Source organism: Lissotriton helveticus, chromosome 2_2 (genome assembly GCF_964261635.1).
Source record: "Lissotriton helveticus chromosome 2_2, aLisHel1.1, whole genome shotgun sequence".
NCBI lineage: Eukaryota > Metazoa > Chordata > Amphibia > Caudata > Salamandridae > Lissotriton > Lissotriton helveticus.
The window spans coordinates 485,920,424-485,939,343 of NC_136060.1; the positions used below are offsets into that span (position 1 = coordinate 485,920,424).

At 49.0% G+C, this 18,920-nt stretch overlaps 1 protein-coding gene across 1 annotated transcript in view; it reads left to right on the top strand.

Moving 5' to 3' along the window:
• Window positions 1-18,920, top strand: part of LOC144821555 (uncharacterized) — a 61,946-nt gene that overhangs the window by 22,888 nt on the left and 20,138 nt on the right. The window lies entirely within an intron of this gene.

The window sequence follows — 18,920 nt, forward strand, 5'->3', positions numbered from 1 at the left end:
AGGAACATCTATTCCTTAGGGGTTCAAACATGACATTCCTCTGCCCGACTTTTACGTCAATGCAAACATTCCTAGACACCTTCAAGATATAAATATACCTGCACTTGCCCTGGCAAACCGCGGCTCGGTTATATGGCTCAGCTATACAGCTCGATACGGCTCGTCACGGCAAGTTCGGAAGGAGTTCGAGTTCCCTACTGACGCACTGACCAGACGCTGTCATCCTCCTCGCAGAGAATCCAGCTCCAGTGTTTCTGACTCCCTTCGCGGGGTGTTAGAGATCGCGACCCGGGAAAGAGATTCCAACCTCTCTCATTCTAAGGTATGGAGCAGACTAGAACCTAGAGGGACTTTTGGCAAACCTTGGCAATACTAACTATAGCTAAACTATACTGTAGAAAAACAGCACCTACTTTTTACCTTGTACTGCAGTTAGGTTAGGTACACTGGGGTAGAACTAGCTTGAAACACCAGACGAGTATTCACATTTTAGCCTGTGTTATTTATGTATGTATTTTTATGAATATGTCATAGCTACAAACCATACTATTGCTGTATTATTTCATCATACTGCTAACACTATACATATTCTATTTCGTATTCTGTTTTACGATTGTAGCAGTTCATATCTCTTGCACGAGAAATAAGACTGTTCAATAAACCCTTTTTATTGAAACGCCTGTCTATCTATTTCTGTGTAACTCTGCAGAAACTAAGGTGCAGATTTACAAGCTCCTTGTGCCACTTTTGTGTCACTTTTCCCATGTTAAAAGTGATGCAAAAGTGGCGCAAGGGGCTTGTAAATCTGCCCCCAAGCATGCACGATTGACTGAGTGAAACTGTTATTTATTGTTTCCACGATTGTGAGACTGTTACCATTCTAAAGGGACACAAAGTTGTCATGTTTATGCGGTTGTCAGAAACTAATCCCTTCTTGTTCATTCAAGAAGTTTCTAGTGACCGCTGAGTTAGCTGGCACACACAAGTAATTAAGTTTAATGTACTCGATAGAGGCATACTGGCCTCAGTCCTATGCCAAAACTATAGTGTATAATATTCCAATGCGCAGAGCCTATCAGGGATATAGGAACTACACTACAGAAGCACACGCCTGCTATGGCCCCCAGTGCTCTGCATACTCCGTAGCCATCTAAACAGGCGGGCCTGAGAGCGCAGCAAACAGAAAGCACACACCTGCTCTGCCCCCTCAGCGTTCTGCACACTATATTGCCTTTAACCAGGCTGATTATAAGAATGCAGCACACAGGAAGCACATGCCTGCTCTGGTCTCTCAGTGTTCTGCTCACTAGACCGTAGCTTAACCAGGCGGGGCCTGAGAGCGCAGCACACCAGAAGCACACACCTGCTCCGGCCACCCCAGCGTTCTGCACACTGCATTGCCACCTAACCTGGCTGAGCATGACAGCTCAGCATACAGGAAGCACACGCCTGTTCTGGCCCTTAGTGCTCTGAACTCTACAATACCGCCAAAACAAGCACCGCCTGAAAGCGCAGTACACAGTGTAAAGTTGGCGGACTCTAGACCTGCATACTAGCATAAATGTTTTTTACAAAAGGGGAGGGTTAACCCAATAAAGTCACTGGGACCTGGGTATCTGACATTAAGAAAAAGGGGGTCCCAGTAAGGTAGACGTTTGAGTAGAGACAATTTGAATAAAGCAAATGAAAAGTAAATGCATCTATAATGTTTAATTCACATTATAGGAAAAAGGTAATCAATTACATAAATTACAGTTGTATTAGTGCCCCTGGGGGTAAGGGGGACGTGCAATCGTGAGGGTAGTGTAGGAAGGGATAGTGATAATAAAAACACGTATTATTCAAACATTCGTATGAGTTCAATGTCGAACAGACAATAGAAAGAACACAAATCAACATAAAGATTCACAATACACATGCCCCAATGTCCATACTATGCATGAATTATGGGTTGGAGGAGGCTGTGTTTCAAGGTGAGGAAGTCGACGTTTCGACCCAAGGGACGCAAGAATCAGTAAAGTCCTTGCAAGTGGGTCTTCATCAGGACGAAAAGGGGGTGGGGCAAACAACCTAAATTTAAATGAATATACTGGGTCAGTGTATCATTATTAAGACTGACCAAATCACAGTTTGTATAAGGGTATTCACATTATAAGTTACACATACCTGAATATATCAGTGATCGTCGATAAACATTTGGTAGAGTTGATAGTGAATATTCAATCCTATGAGAAAAATCAATATAATGCCTATCAGGACGGTGGTTAAATTTAACGCGTGTTATTCTCAAGGGCTGAGGGAGAGAATTCATAACTTACTTAGGAAGTGAAGTCCGATATCCCAAAGGGGTATGGCGAGACGATCCGGATGCTCAACACGGGGGGGGACCACTCCGCGTATCTGGTTAAAGGGAACATTATTCAGATGGATTCGGCCAAAGTAAAGGTACTCACGAGGAAGTTGCGAGATAACAGTGATCGGTAAGGCTTACCGATTTGCGTAAAGTATGTCCTGTGTCCCCAGCGCAAGAAAGGAAAGGAAAACGTCCGTTTTAATCGGGATCCGTATCCTGGTTAGAGGGACAGGAGGAGGGTGTCAGTAATAGATAATAGTAGGATTAAAGTAAATGTAGGTATCGGGAGCCGATGCGGGGAGCGAACAGGCTTACCGGTCTGATGCGGCTCATCGCAGGTAAAGCGTCTCTCTCGGCTGCCTCGAGGAGAACGCCGAACTTCCTGTTGTTACGGTAGACATAGCAACAGGAGGTCACGGGGTGATAGTGAGTGAAAAAAGACTCCAAGAATCACTCGTTGTCAGGGTAACCCATATGGCAGGTGAGGTCGGACGAATTGGTTGATCCGAGGTCTATAATACTATCGTATTAAACATTATATGCGATCAACGTCAATATTGAACCTTACATTATCAATAGGGGGTGTGAGTAAAATAGAATAGAAAGCGGGGCCGCACGTACATATTGGAATGATTGGTTCGTGGTGTGGGGGGCCCGGGTAATTAATCTAACAGGCGGAAGTGAGTTTTGGACAATCAAAAGATCTGGTCAGTGAGGCGTATTCCAGGGGTGGAGCATGCGTGAGTGAGGTCTAGTGTAGGATGATTGACTCGGTACCCTATAGATATAAGGCATTGATACGCTCAGCGTAGACATGGGCAATTGCACTGCGAACCTAACTTCTCGGACTTCACTTCCTGTTATGAATTCTCTCCCTCAGCCCTTGAGAATAACACGCGTTAAATTTAACCACCGTCCTGATAGGCATTATATTGATTTTTCTCATAGGATTGAATATTCACTATCAACTCTACCAAATGTTTATCGACGATCACTGATATATTCAGGTATGTGTAACTTATAATGTGAATACCCTTATACAAACTGTGATTTGGTCAGTCTTAATAATGATACACTGACCCAGTATATTCATTTAAATTTAGGTTGTTTGCCCCACCCCCTTTTCGTCCTGATGAAGACCCACTTGCAAGGACTTTACTGATTCCTGCGTCCCTTGGGTCGAAACGTCGACTTCCTCACCTTGAAACACAGCCTCCTCCAACCCATAATTCATGCATAGTATGGACATTGGGGCATGTGTATTGTGAATCTTTATGTTGATTTGTGTTCTTTCTATTGTCTGTTCGACATTGAACTCATACGAATGTTTGAATAATACGTGTTTTTATTATCACTATCCCTTCCTACACTACCCTCACGATTGCACGTCCCCCTTACCCCCAGGGGCACTAATACAACTGTAATTTATGTAATTGATTACCTTTTTCCTATAATGTGAATTAAACATTATAGATGCATTTACTTTTCATTTGCTTTATTCAAATTGTCTCTACTCAAACGTCTACCTTACTGGGACCCCCTTTTTCTTAATGTCAGATACCCAGGTCCCAGTGACTTTATTGGGTTAACCCTCCCCTTTTGTAAAATACTTCGTGCAGACGCTGTCTGCGATGTTTCTCTCATAGAATTCAATTCTATATCTTAGGGTATTCTCAAACCATGGTCGAACGTGAACTTTTGTCCTACTCTGAGGATTACATTGACCTGCTCCTCGAGAATCCTGACCATAATTTTCTAGCAAGTGACCTACCCACCATAGACTTCAGTCTGAAGGATAAAATTCAACGCCTTGAACGCCTGGAAAAGAAACTGATCCGTACCCGCTGGCACGGACATCTACTCACGAAATATCTCAAAGAGAACATTATTCCCATAGGCCTACAGATAAAGATTGAACCAGCTATCTTTGTGGAGGTCCCCAAATTCAGGGAAGGGTTTAGTCATATATCTAACAACTGCTCCCGCCACTGGATGGTGCTTGGGGTGGAGACAGCTGCTCTACAAATCCAGCTACTGACCAGTGAAATCAAGTCGCTCAGAGCTGAGATCGCGGCGGATGCTAACCTAGCAGGCGCCAAAGAAACCCTGAACAACCTGGAAGCCACCCTAAAAGACTTTGACCTTACTACTCAAAACCGGAAATTAGAAAAACTTGCCAGAGATATCAGACTCTATGACAAAAAGAAAACTTACCCATATCTCCAAGACGATTATTATAAACAAGATCAACAAGGCAGATTCACTAATAGGGGCAGAGGAAACTTTCGGGGCAGAAGAAATTATACTACCTTCTCCGACTCCTCCTATAGCTCCGAAGGTGAACAGGAATTTGCCGGCCCAAGTCGCCCATATAACTATCCGGATTACGGCTACCAGTTACCCCAATACGTACCTTTTTTAGGACCACGTCCCGCACCATGGCGCCCCCCGAGAGGGAGAGGGAACTACTCCAACAGAGGCCAAGCACGGGGTCAGAACCAGAACAACACCAACTGGGATACCGGACGCGGCCAAGCTCCCAAACAGGTTCACTTCCAACAGGAACAACACGGGGAACGAACCACACGGAACAAGACCTACCGTTGGTAAGGGATATACCTACCACTAACCCTATTGTCAATATCTCGCAATACACACTAAATGAACATGAAATACGTGCACTGAGTAAAGGGCTATCGTATGTCCCTACCAGCAGACCAGACCCCTTTACAGTTCGCACGGAACTGTTCAAATTCTTCAGGAAAGTCAGGCTTAAATATTTCTTTAGAAATACGGGACCGTACAAAAATCCTTCACACACGGGCCTGAGGATCCCATCCACCTTTGTGCCTCCATCCTGTACAATGACTAGTAAAATCTTAGCATATGAGGCAGTTGTATGGAGAGATGTCAACTCTACTCTGCTCAATCACACCTACACCAAGTATAACACCAGCAGAATTGAGAAAAACGCCCTTCAATCACTGGCGAACAATACGGAGGTTGTGATTAAACCTGCCGACAAGGGCGGAGCTATTGTTATTCAAGACATTAAAAAGTATGAGTCTGAAATACAACGGCAATTAACAGATGGAATCAGCTATCAGAAATTGCGTTCTGACCACACACACGCAATAGCACGTGAGATCTTAGAGATAACCCAACTAGGATTTGACCAAGGTTTTCTCTCCAAAACCGAATTTGAATTTCTCAATCAGCAACATCCTCGCCTGGCAACAATTTATACATTGCCTAAAATCCATAAGGACATGACCGATCCTCCTGGACGTCCGATTGTCTCAGGATGTGGTTCTATACTAGAACCACTCGGACGTTATATTGACTTTTTCTTAAAACCTCTGGCAGAGTCAACACAAACATACTTGAGGGATACTCTCCAAACTATTAATCTGGTTGAAAACTTACCATTTAATCCATCGACACAACTTCTGGCCACCTGTGATGTGGTATCCCTTTATACCTGCATCCCGCAAGAAGAAGCACTAGCAGTCATTACCAGGTATTTAGACTCACGACCGGCGCCCATGCAAGTCCCAACGGAATTTATCACAGCATTACTGCGAATTGCGATGACTAAGAACTTCTTCACATTTAAGAATGAATTCTTCCTACAAATCAAAGGTGTGGCACTGGGGGCTCCTTTTGCCCCGGATGTAGCCATCCTATATATGGCAGCCTTCGAAGACCACAATATACTGAATATTCGAAACCCGTTTCAAGACCATCTGAACATGTGGGTTCGATACATAGACGACATCCTATTAATCTGGAACGGCGACTTGACTACATTCACTGAGTTTCACGGCTGGCTGAACCAACAATCGCCTCATTTACAATTCACTGTTACATCTGATAACCAAAATATTGACTTCCTTGATATTACCATCTATCACCACCAGGGCCAACTCCTAACTACTCTTTACAGAAAACCATCCGAGAGGAACTCCCTACTCCAATACAGCAGTCATCATCCCCGTGCACTGAGGGACAATTTGCCATTTGGACAGTTCCTACGTATACGTAGGAACTGTTCCACTAAGGAGCATTACTTCCAACAATCAGAAGATCTATCGGACCGCCTTAAGGCACGTGGTTATCCCAAAAGATTGGTCACCAAGGCCCGCAAGAGAGCCTGGTTCTACCCCAGAGAGGAACTTCTGAAAGGAAAAGACTCTACCACCAACCCAATGGATCGCATTGTATGCGTCACCACGTTCACCACTAAAAGCAATCAAATTAAGAAAATTGTGAATCACCACTGGCAACTGATTGCAGATGACATTGAACAACCCGACAACCCTCTCCATGCTTTTAAAAAATCGAAGAGTGTCAGAGACTATGTGGTACGCTCTCTCCTACCTACCAAGGCGGGACCTACAGTGAGGACACTCTGGAATCTCCAACCAGTGATAGGCCACTTCAAATGCGGTCAATGCAAAGCTTGCAGTAGCACGATGCAGACCAAGGAGTTCCAACACAAACAGAATACGATCCAGCTAAAAACTCTAACGAACTGTAACACCTCAACGGTGATATATGCCATTGTTTGCCCATGCGACCTGATCTATATTGGCCAAACCCAACAGAAGATCAAACAGCGTATCTTGCAACATATGAGCAGAATAAGATGCCAAGTGGTAGGGGCTCCCCTTGTAGACCACTTCAGATCAGCTGCGCATCCACCTGAGAGCCTGAAATGGATTGTGATTGAAAAAGCCACCTTAGGCCCCAGGGGTGGTAATGTTTCAACTATATTAAACATCAGAGAACTAAAATGGATGTTCTTTTTTAACTCCATCCAATCAGGTTTAAACGAACATGATAGCTCTTTCTCTCAGCTTGCTACTCTACCCTGAATACCGTTGATCAATTTCTGAATCTTTTTTACTCCATTCATGACACACTTGCTAACTATACAGTCCTTCTAAACTGGTACTGCCTTTACCATCGTGTGATAGGTACGCAGGTCTATTCTGTAATTATCTTGTGTATATATAAATGCCTTGATCTTCGATATATATGGTTACAATTCACCTGGTATATACTGCAGTGAAAATATAGTGTGCTTTTATATATATGCTTGAGTGCTGATATTTTCTTGTGATTAATACCGAATATTATTTATTTCTCTCCTGGATGTGGACCCGTTGATATGTTCCATATTGATACTGCCGTAACCATCATGTGATAGGTTCGCAGTGCAATTGCCCATGTCTACGCTGAGCGTATCAATGCCTTATATCTATAGGGTACCGAGTCAATCATCCTACACTAGACCTCACTCACGCATGCTCCACCCCGGAATACGCCTCACTGACCAGATCTTTTGATTGTCCAAAACTCACTTCCGCCTGTTAGATTAATTACCCGGGCCCCCCACACCACGAACCAATCATTCCAATATGTGCGTGCGGCCCCGCTTTCTATTCTATTTTACTCACACCCCCTATTGATAATGTAAGGTTCAATATTGACGTTGATCGCATATAATGTTTAATACGATAGTATTATAGACCTCGGATCAACCAATTCGTCCGACCTCACCTGCCATATGGGTTACCCTGACAACGAGTGATTCTTGGAGTCTTTTTTCACTCACTATCACCCCGTGACCTCCTGTTGCTATGTCTACCGTAACAACAGGAAGTTCGGCGTTCTCCTCGAGGCAGCCGAGAGAGACGCTTTACCTGCGATGAGCCGCATCAGACCGGTAAGCCTGTTCGCTCCCCGCATCGGCTCCCGATACCTACATTTACTTTAATCCTACTATTATCTATTACTGACACCCTCCTCCTGTCCCTCTAACCAGGATACGGATCCCGATTAAAACGGACGTTTTCCTTTCCTTTCTTGCGCTGGGGACACAGGACATACTTTACGCAAATCGGTAAGCCTTACCGATCACTGTTATCTCGCAACTTCCTCGTGAGTACCTTTACTTTGGCCGAATCCATCTGAATAATGTTCCCTTTAACCAGATACGCAGAGTGGTCCCCCCCCCGTGTTGAGCATCCGGATCGTCTCGCCATACCCCTTTGGGATATCGGACTTCACTTCCTAAGTAAGTTATGAATTCTCTCCCTCAGCCCTTGAGAATAACACGCGTTAAATTTAACCACCGTCCTGATAGGCATTATATTGATTTTTCTCATAGGATTGAATATTCACTATCAACTCTACCAAATGTTTATCGACGATCACTGATATATTCAGGTATGTGTAACTTATAATGTGAATACCCTTATACAAACTGTGATTTGGTCAGTCTTAATAATGATACACTGACCCAGTATATTCATTTAAATTTAGGTTGTTTGCCCCACCCCCTTTTCGTCCTGATGAAGACCCACTTGCAAGGACTTTACTGATTCCTGCGTCCCTTGGGTCGAAACGTCGACTTCCTCACCTTGAAACACAGCCTCCTCCAACCCATAATTCATGCATAGTATGGACATTGGGGCATGTGTATTGTGAATCTTTATGTTGATTTGTGTTCTTTCTATTGTCTGTTCGACATTGAACTCATACGAATGTTTGAATAATACGTGTTTTTATTATCACTATCCCTTCCTACACTACCCTCACGATTGCACGTCCCCCTTACCCCCAGGGGCACTAATACAACTGTAATTTATGTAATTGATTACCTTTTTCCTATAATGTGAATTAAACATTATAGATGCATTTACTTTTCATTTGCTTTATTCAAATTGTCTCTACTCAAACGTCTACCTTACTGGGACCCCCTTTTTCTTAATACTAGCATAAATGAGCACACTGACACAGATGGCTATGGTGCAGAACTGGCCACGAGCATGTGCGTTCTGCCCCTTTTATTGTCAGGGTCGCCTGACTGGTGACGCCTGTGAGGGGTGGGTGTAAAGTGTGGTTGCAGCACACTGCTAAACACTAGACCAGTGATCAGACGATCACTACATCCCTCCCAAACTTTATTAAAAGTCAAAACAATAAAGTCCAAACCTGTGGGAGAGAAATATAATTAAAGAAAATACAACCCCATAACAAAAACTTCCATGGAGTCTCTTTAGCTGCTGGACAAACACTGACAATGGTATCCTTGCAGCCGGGACCGCTAGTTCTGTTTGGCACGATGTCAGGGTGCCCTGTGAATCTCATCCTTCTTCGACTCACAATGTGGAAGTGGACACCAAAGTCTCTCTTGCTAGGCCGTTCTCTGTTACGGTGCAGGTGGAGTGATTGTAGAGCGGTAGATGTAGTATTTTCCCACTAGTCAGTTCTGGTTGTCTTGGTGTTCCCACCTGGGTAGCGTTGCTTTTCTCTCTGATGTCTTGCACTTGCAGGACATCCCTCTCACTAGGATGCCCCTCTCTCAATTGTTCCCCTCTCACTGGTTATTCCGGAGGCCCTCTTCACCAGGTTTCCACTGGTCTGGGTGCACTTCGCCGTGTTGCTGCAACGCGACCGTCTGTGTGTGTGTGTGTGTGTGTGTGTGTGTGTGTGTGTGTGTGTGTGTGCGTTTGTGTGTTTGCAAGAGATGATATGAGTACCACCTTCAAGTCCTTTAGCTCCACCTAAAGGGTAGCTGTTGGCTCCTGTCTTTTCGTACAATGTCTTCATCCTCCCGGGACCTGCGTAAGAGTGGCTGTGGACCCATCTCTCGTGGTGGGACCCTCTCTCACCGTTGTCCTTGTGGCCTTTGCCCCTGAGTCACCACGGTCTGGTGTGGACTGGTCGGATCCTCTTCTTCCAGACATTCGAGCAGTCTCACCGTACAGTCTCCCGTACGACCCCAAAGGTAGATGTTACGAATGGTCCAGCCTGCTAGCCGCTGCCATCACTCGGTTTTCTGAAAACTCGTAGATGTATGTGCTTCTCCCAGTGCTACTGATGTTCTCCAGGATTTGTGCTCTAGTGTGTTCTGGTGCTCCGGCACGTGTCACCTTGGCCTTCTGGGTGTGCAAGTTGTTTTGTCACACACTCCTCTCTTCTTCTTTTCTGCTTCTTGCACTTTATTCTTTGCGTCTCTTCTTGGTGGCATCATGCCACGCACTTTCCTTCTTCATGTTCTTCCTTTGCGACGCAATCTGGTCCTATCTTCTTGCTTGACATCTCTGATCAGGCCTCCCCATGTGATGTGCACTTCACACAGGTCTCCCTGGTCCGGTCCTACCCCTAGGACACTGCATTCACTTCGCTCGGTGACTAGACACGTCGTTGCGACCTTCTTCCGTTCAATTACTTCTGACCTTCGGTCAATATTGTCAGACATCTCCTCGGTCCCATTCACGGACCTCTTCTTCATTCTTCTTGTCGGACCTCTTGTCAGGTCTCTTCTCTCTGACCTCTTCACTGGTCATTTCACTCTCTGACCTCTGGTAGGTCGCCTCCTTCGCAACCCTCTGTCGGGTCGGCTACTTCCTTGCGACCGTCTTGTAGGTCGACTTCTTCCTTGCGACCATCTGGCAGGTTGACTTTCTCCTTGCGACCGTCTTGCAGGTCGGCTACATCCTTGCGACCATCTGGCTGGTTGGCATTTTCCTCCTTGTGACTGTCTTGCAGGTAGGCTTCATCCTTGCGACCATCTGGCAGGTCGGCTTCTTCCTTTTCCTTCTAGGTATTAGTGCTTCTGGCAGTCTGCACAACCACTTCTTCGTCTTCTCTCTGGTTGCATCGCTTTGGTGCGCTTCTGACTGCTCCCTTCGTTTTCCTCATTGGACGCACTTGCGCATTCTTTTTAGTACTTCACTCCTGAACTGTAGCAGCTGTTCCTGAACTGTAGCAGCTGTTCCTGTGCTGCTGCGCGCTTACTTGGTGCTGTGTTTTCATTTGCTCCTGGCGCGTTCCGGCGCATTTTCTCTCCATCCTCAAAGGCTGTGTGGTGGCCTGGCACCACTCTGGCACCTCAGCTCACCTTCACATTAGCTCCCAGTGGCTTTAGAACTGGTGCAGCGTGCATGCAGTCTTTTGGGTACCATACTTTTGCAGTAACTTGTTCCCCGGGTAACCTTCGTTATTTTACAGTCAAATCGGTTGTTTTTCACTTGTGTAGCTCGTGCAGTACTGCGGTGCTCTGCTCACTGCATAGGTGCTGCTGACCCTTGTATGCACGGCTGCTTTGAACTGCTGCTGTTGTGTGTTTCCCTGGCTGGCCGTCATCTGTGTGCCTCGTGCGATCTTTGCTGCGCATTCCCCACATAGTGCCTTTAGTGCATTCCTCGCTGCCACCTCGTGTTTCTCTTTCTCCTTGCACTTATTTATTTTCTTGCCATCAGGGCAGCTCTCCCTCAGTTATCCATTCATAGTGAGTCACAACTGCTGACATGCTGCACGCGATCCCGCGACTGGCCAGTAGATGGCAGTGTTGCTTTTTTTGTGTCCTCCAAAACTTTGGTCTGATGCAGCTCCTTTTCCTAGCTCCGGTCGCTCTCTTGAGGTTTCTTTCCCGCAAGGGCATGTCAACCCCTCAGCTGGCTGCCACTAAGAAACACCTGCAGGCAGGTCTTTAAGTGGGCTGAAAAAACTGGGGGGTGTCTCATAAGGGGGCGTGGTCAATGTAATTAAGGGCGTGGCTTAAAAACACGCAAGCTAAAAATGTGTGCTTAGTATAATGTGCCGCCCTTGTATTTTGCTGTTTCTGTCATTGCATCCAGATATATGATACAACAAGTAACATTACACCTACAACAAGGGCTATTGGCTTTGTCAATGGTTGTTAGTTGCATAAGATAAATAAGCAGCGACTACGGCTTGTATATAATATTGAAAAAGCTTCCACTTAAAGCCCTGGTGACACAATGACGATGTTGCTGCTGCTGAGTTTCAAATCCAGAGAGAAAATGACTCTCTTTAAAGGATTTCCCTTCCCCTATGACGCTCGAAAATAACAGACCGCCTGTGCCAGGGCACAAAACAGAGCCCGATAGAGACCTGTTTCGAGAACCGGTGAGACCCGGCCTACTTAAAGCGCTGCCTGCATGCAGTGCTCTGTCTTGTGGGCAGGCACATACCCTGACGGCCGCCGCTGGACCACACTCTCTGGAACTTCGGCTGTGCAACAGGACCTCCTGTACTTCGCAGTGAGTCTTTACTTTTTCCGGGCCTATGCACCTTCAGAGCATAGAGGAGGCACACCTCTTCCCCCTCTGGACTTCTCAGTTTATGCCTCTGCGGCGCTGTTTGTTCTCTCGTCGCTTCTAGTCCTCCTGATCTGGCTGGGGGCCTGCTTCGCTGCGCAGTGGCCTCCCTCCGCGTCACTACTCCTCAGTCATGGTCAGTAAGCCGGATCTCCTTAGGCCTACTCGCCTGCTCTGCACACACCACGTGCCGTCTCAGCACTCTGCAGCACCTCTTTCTCCCTCATTACGGGGTTGCTGTGGCGTGCCCTTGTCTCGCTATTCCCCAGTAGCTGTTCTCACCCCACGTGCTGCCGTAGGGCTGGGGAGACAGTCGGGAGACCCCCGGTGCCTGGCCTCAGGATTCCACCGGCCAGGGCGGCAGTCGCAGCTGCAGATGGGTGATCTCCCGGGGCCACGCCACCCCTGGAATCGGGCACTGCAGCTTGGGTGGCCCTTCTTCACATACGGCTGCACTCACAGGCTCACCTCTGGCTTGAAACTTGTAGGGCTCCCCAGATACGGGGTGGGCTCCCGCGAACCTCCGGCTGTTCGGGGTCACTCTTCGCTTCCCACCACAGCCCACGAAGCCTCTCACATTCCACGGGCTCAGCTCCAGTGCTTGGCGTGTGGTCGCGACCGATGCGGGTGGGCTCCGCTAGGCTCGCTCTTTATTCGGGCTTCAGTAGGCTGGTGGCTGTGATGTTGGGCCTCGGGCCCACATCATATAAATCAGGGACACGGACACCAGGAGGGTTAGTGTGATAACTGGCCCGAGCACGTGCACCCGGGCCCTTTTATTGACGGGGCCACGTCACGCGTGGCACCCGTGATGGATGGATGGATGGATGGGTGGGTGTGTGCAGTGCGTCCAGCCCTCGAGGGAGTGGCTGGGATTACAGCTTCCTGCGGGACACTAGAAGGTGTCCCGCAGGACACTACATTCCTTTCCAACTTTATTAAAGAACAAACAAAATGTTAGTCCAACCTGTGGAGACAAAACAATTACCTAAAAACACCATAGGGTCCATCAGTATTCTGGGACTGGGAGTAGGAAGACGCCAGACGTGGGCTGATGATTCTGCCTGCAGCAGGACCTTCTCGGTTGGCACTCGTAGTTTAACCTGAAAGGTTGAGGACACGACCGCTGGCTTGGAGATGTCCGCTGCATAGCAACAGTTCACTTGTGATGACATGTCTTGCGTGACTGCCCTTTTGTTGACGTGGGTGATGGTCTGTGGTGAATTCAAACAGTTCTTTCAATGGGATGCGTCATGAGCATGGACGCAGTTCATGGTGACGGTTCGTGGAGGTGTTGCCTGATCACTGGTCTCTGTGGACCCTTTTGGCTGCAACCGATGACTCGTCGGTGGGGCAAAGTCTTTTTTCACTCTCCCGCCTGGAGCGGTCCATTGCCGGGGTTGCTGTGGGACTGCAGGAAGGCTATGCTGGGGCCGCTTGTATGCTGACTGGGGCAGCTGCAGGACCACCTAGGAGCCATTACTTGGTAGCACACACAACCCTCTAAGGTGGAGGTGTCTTGGCCGATGCTTGCTCTCGCTACCACGGTTCAGGGGTGTACCAGGTTCACAAGTAGCCTCTGGTTTCTTCTCTCGGCTGGTGTGGCAACAGCGTGTGACTCCAGTCCATCGATACTCTAGGAGTGGTGAATGATGCGTGTGGTGATGGCTGGCGTGATGGCGTTGCCAGCCATGTGGTTACTCAGGATGACAGGTGGTGGTGACTTGCTGGGAGAGTATGATGTTAGGAGGGACTTGGCAGTCCTATGCCTCCGCCTTGCTGAGGTTGAGTTTCAGTGGTGGCGTGACACGTAGAGAGTTTGGATCCTCTCTTGCCTGGGTTGGGGCCACTGCCGACTCCGTCTTGAGGCGGTGTGAGGAAAGACACTCGGTGGTGATCTTCACCCATGGCATCTGCAGTCAGGAGCAGGGATGCCGTTTGACTTAGACTGCTGACACTCAGGGGTGGACTGTCGCCTGGGGAAGCGTTGGGATAATACACCGTGTGCGCTTGCTGCGGCTTATTTTCGGCACTCCCGTGAGGCTGTATCCAGGGACGCCGGTTGACGCTCACCTGGAGAAACGTTGGGATGATACTCGGTTTGCGCTTGCTGCGGCTTACTCTTGGTTCTACCTTGAGGCTGTATCCAGGGACGCCGATTGACGCTCTCCTGGGGATGCGTTGGGATGGGACTCAGTTTGCGCAGGCTGTGGCTTACTCTTGGTTCTCCTTTGAGCCTGTATCCAGGGACACCGATTGACGCTCACCTGGGGAAGCGGTGGGATGAGACTCGATTTGCACTTGCTGCGGCTTACGTGTGGTTCTCCCTTGGTGCTGTTGCCAGTGCCGCTGGTCCGCCTTGGTGTCTGTCTGGTATTTTTGGAGGTATTCTTGGGTTGTGGTGCTACGAGTCCTTGGGCTTCTCCTCTCGTTGTCTTTGGCGCACCTGCGGGTGTCCTGCTCTTCTGGGTGACACGATTGCTACTCTTCTTCTTCTTCTTGGGCAGTGTAGTGCCGCATGTTCTAACAAGGCCATCGGGCTTATTAAATTCAATGGTCTCAAGACCATTCAGGCGAACCTTCAGTCGCTCTTCTCGGCTGCTTGGCAGGTAGCCACTCATCTTGGGTGCTTCTTCTTCAGGTGTTCCCTCTCCCGGGATTAGCTTCCATGGGCAGTGGTGAATTGTGGTAGCGGCTGGCCACTTGTGGTGTACGACTCTCCTCTAGTCAGCCTTGGTTCACTGATGACTCCTGCTTGCGGCAGTGTGAAGGAGGACACTGTGTCTCTCCTTCGGTCTCCTGCGGGGCTTCGCTGATGCAGTAGGGATGTGGCTGCTCTTAGTGCTGCATTCAGCACTGCTTCTCTCTGGAGATGTCTTGGCCACTTGAAGCTTGGCTGCCTTTGGGTCCATTACCTTGGCTGGGCGTCTCTTGGTTAGGCAGCTTGGAACTTCCTGTGGAACTTGCAAGCCTTAACCGCCTTTGCTGAAGCGCTAATACTTCCTGGGGGATGGGGCAACATCCCTGTGGTGGCGTCGGGTGGCCACTGTGGGTAGCACGTACACCGCGTGTCTTTCTTGCGTCTTCATGTGGATCGGTTGCCCTCAGTTGTATTGCATTGTCTGGTCCTTGGGTGGTCGCATCTCTTGCATTTGGTGGGGCTGTGGGACTCGTGCAGCTCTTGGCTGCTTGGTGCTCCTCGTTAGGGTTAGCAGTCTCTTCTTGGGCTGATACTCGGTGAGCCTTTTCTGTGTGTGGCTTTGTGGGTCTCTTTGCTGAGAACTTGATATTCTCCCTTTCATTTGGAGCCTTTTAGTTCACTGCCGGGGCACTGCTGGATTGAGCCCTTGACTGCTTGTGTTTCTTTGACTTAGTGTGGTTGCTGGGCTCATTCAGCTAACATGTTTGTGAGGCAGAGTTTTGGTGGCCTGACAGTGCCCTCTTCACCTTCACCTTTGGCCCTGACAGTGTTGCTGGCGTTTTCCTAATTCTTCGTCCCTTTTTTCTTTCTCTTTTGTGTATTGTTTTTTTTGGTGCAGTAATGCACAATGGCCACTGGGTGGCAGTACTGCACTATTCATAGGCCCGGGCAGCTTAGCGGGACATCGAGGCCTTCGTGGCTTCACCGAGACACATCCCTGGGCGGCGCCTGGCAGAAGGGAGTCGGGCGACTTTGGACCATGGAGCCACAAGTCTTTCAAAACAGGTATGGGCACTCCTGATTTATTATTAATGCTGTGTACTCTTCTTGTCGGGGATGGCTTTTGAAGGACAGTCTCTTTAACCCGTTGGGTGCTGGTGACGGAACCACTCCGTCACCAGCCTCGGACGGGCTGTGCTAATGACGGAGTGGTTCCGTCACAGCCTGGCCGCCACGCCTGCGCGGCAGCGATTTCGCGCCTGCGCTGAGCGTTCAATTGAGCGGGCGGGGCCATGACGGAACCACTCCGTCACAAGCACAGCGCGCCCGAGGCTTGTGACGGAGTGGTTCCGTCACGATCATGGCGGCGCCGCGGGGCCCCCTTGCCCCCTAGCGCTGCGGCGGAATTACCGCCGCAGCAAAGGGGTTAACGCTTGCTGTGTTCCATCAACGAGGGGTCCTTGCAGCCGCTCTTGATTGCGTCTCTGTTCCTTATCTGCCAAGCTGCATCTGGCAGTCCTCTGGCTAATCCAATCCCTGACGGGGCTGCTGCATATACAGGAATTTTCCTCGGTGTGAATGTGTGGGTGCACTGTAGGCACGGGGCCGCCGGGTGGCGTCGCAGGCCTTCTCTCCACAGGCAGTGTCGAACGCTGGGAAGTATGCTGGGGTGAGCTGCCCTTGCGGGCTGGTGGCAACTCCCTTTGCAGTTTCTTTGAACTGATCTTCCCGGTAAGTGGCGCTTCTTGTTTCGTCGCCGAGAGGGTTAACGAAACGGACGCTAGGCACTTCGAGCAGCCAGCGTAGGGTGACCAGGCGTGCCCGTTTTGCCAGGACGGTCCCTGTTTTTAACCAGCTGTCCCAGCAAATTGCAAGACATTTTGCTCCTGTCCCCGTTTTTGGTGAGGGTCGACTGAAAACGGGGGGAAGTGTTTTTATGTTTTACAAAGCAGGTATACTTAGCAGTTGTTTCAAGAAAGCAATTTAATTAACAGGCAAGCTACTGGGTTTAAAAATTACATTTTATGTATGTTCTTACAGCCTGTTCTGTAATTTTCTGCTGAGGAGCGCTCTCATCGCTCGAAGTAAAATTGTAGTCCTTCTTCTATTTTTGTGAAATGTCCCGGTTTTTGGCTTTAAAATTCTGGTCACCCTAAGCCAGAGGCCTAGCATGCAACCCTCTCTCCTCGTTTCATCATGTGTTCATGGTGCTGTCCCCTTACGTTAGGGCCGCGGCAGTGATTACTCCATCTGCAGGCTTTGGAGGTGGATGACCACGCCGGTCTCAGGGTCCTCGCTGGCAGGGTGCGCATCGATCTGGCGTCTGGTAGACTTCTACCTCCTGCGCATACTGCAAGAGCCGGGTGCCGCTTTACATCTGTGCGGTCAGCAGCTTGTCTGCGGATTGCAGGGGAGAGGCCCGGGACCTTTGGGGGAGTTGGTGGCCGCCGGTAGCGTTGGCGGAAGACTCGATCACTGCCAGGTGGGGGGGGGGGGTAGCCGGGTTTGATGGGTGCCCTGCCGCTCTCTTGCTGGAGACGGCTGGCAGGGAGCTGTTCTTCTGCGTTGTGGCAGGGTTGCGGGCTATTTAGCCTCTGCGGGCCGTGTGCTGCGCTCGCATGAGACTTGCCTGCTGGAGCGTCATTGTGCTCTGGCTTGCTGCCTGGTTCTCCTCACGTTGGGCGCCCTCACTGTTTTTTTGGCCATTCGGTTGTGTGACTGCTTTTGCCCCTGGCTCGTTGACCCGCTGGGACAGTTCGTCACTGCCCGGTAGACTCTGACTTTGTGGGCGAGGGAACGGGACGAAGTTGCGGGGTTCACGCTTACCCCAGGACCGCCCGTTCACTCCCTTCCCCTTCTGGCATCAGCGGATTGGGGCGTGGCTGTACTCCGATTAACGCTCCGTGGGCTGTCGAGAACGGAGTCGTGCCAGCTCACCTCTTCCGGTGTTGGTGGACTTAGATATCGATGTGGAGGCGCCGTCTCTCAAGTACGTTACCTTTTCTTCCCCCACGAGGAACGATGAGGTGCTGGGCTACGGCCACACAGGGTCAACTTTCCCATCCTCGTCGCCAGTGTGATGTTGGGCCTCAGGCCCACATCATATAAATAAGGAACACGGACACCAGGAGGGTTAGTGTGATAACTGGCCCGGAGCACGTGCACCCGGGCCCTTTTATTGACGGGGCCACGTCACGCGTGGCACCCGTGATGGATGGATGGGTGGGCAGGTGCAGTGCGTCCAGCCCTCGAGGGAGTGGCTGGGAATACAGCTTCCTGAGGGACACTAGAACGTGTGCCGCAGGACACTACATTGGCAGGGGCATGCCACCGGCTCCCGGACTCCAAATACCCAATAAACATATTTTTTGTCCTTTTAGCCATTTTTATCTTTCACATTTTCACTAGCACTGCACTCCATCAGTTGTCTCATATTTTGAACAAGCATTTTGACTGAGATCATCGGGAGTATGAGGTCAAGTATTTAATCTTGTTAGCCTTTGAGCAACACTGGCTACTTTGACTCTACTCTTGTAGATTTCCAGATGACGAGGCTCCGCCAAATGGGTGGGCTGGTGAAAATCACACTCATGCCAAACGCTGGACAAACTATTTGAACCTGGTGAGAATTTTTCTTCGGAGCATTCAGAGGTTTATTTGTCTTATTTATAGACTGACTATCTCCCTGTAGTTGTTCATGTATGTAGTTAGGGGTGTGGAGTTAAGTTGGTCATAAAATACTTTCCCCTAGACCCTTGTATGTATATTTCTTATGTTGGCCCCTGTTTAC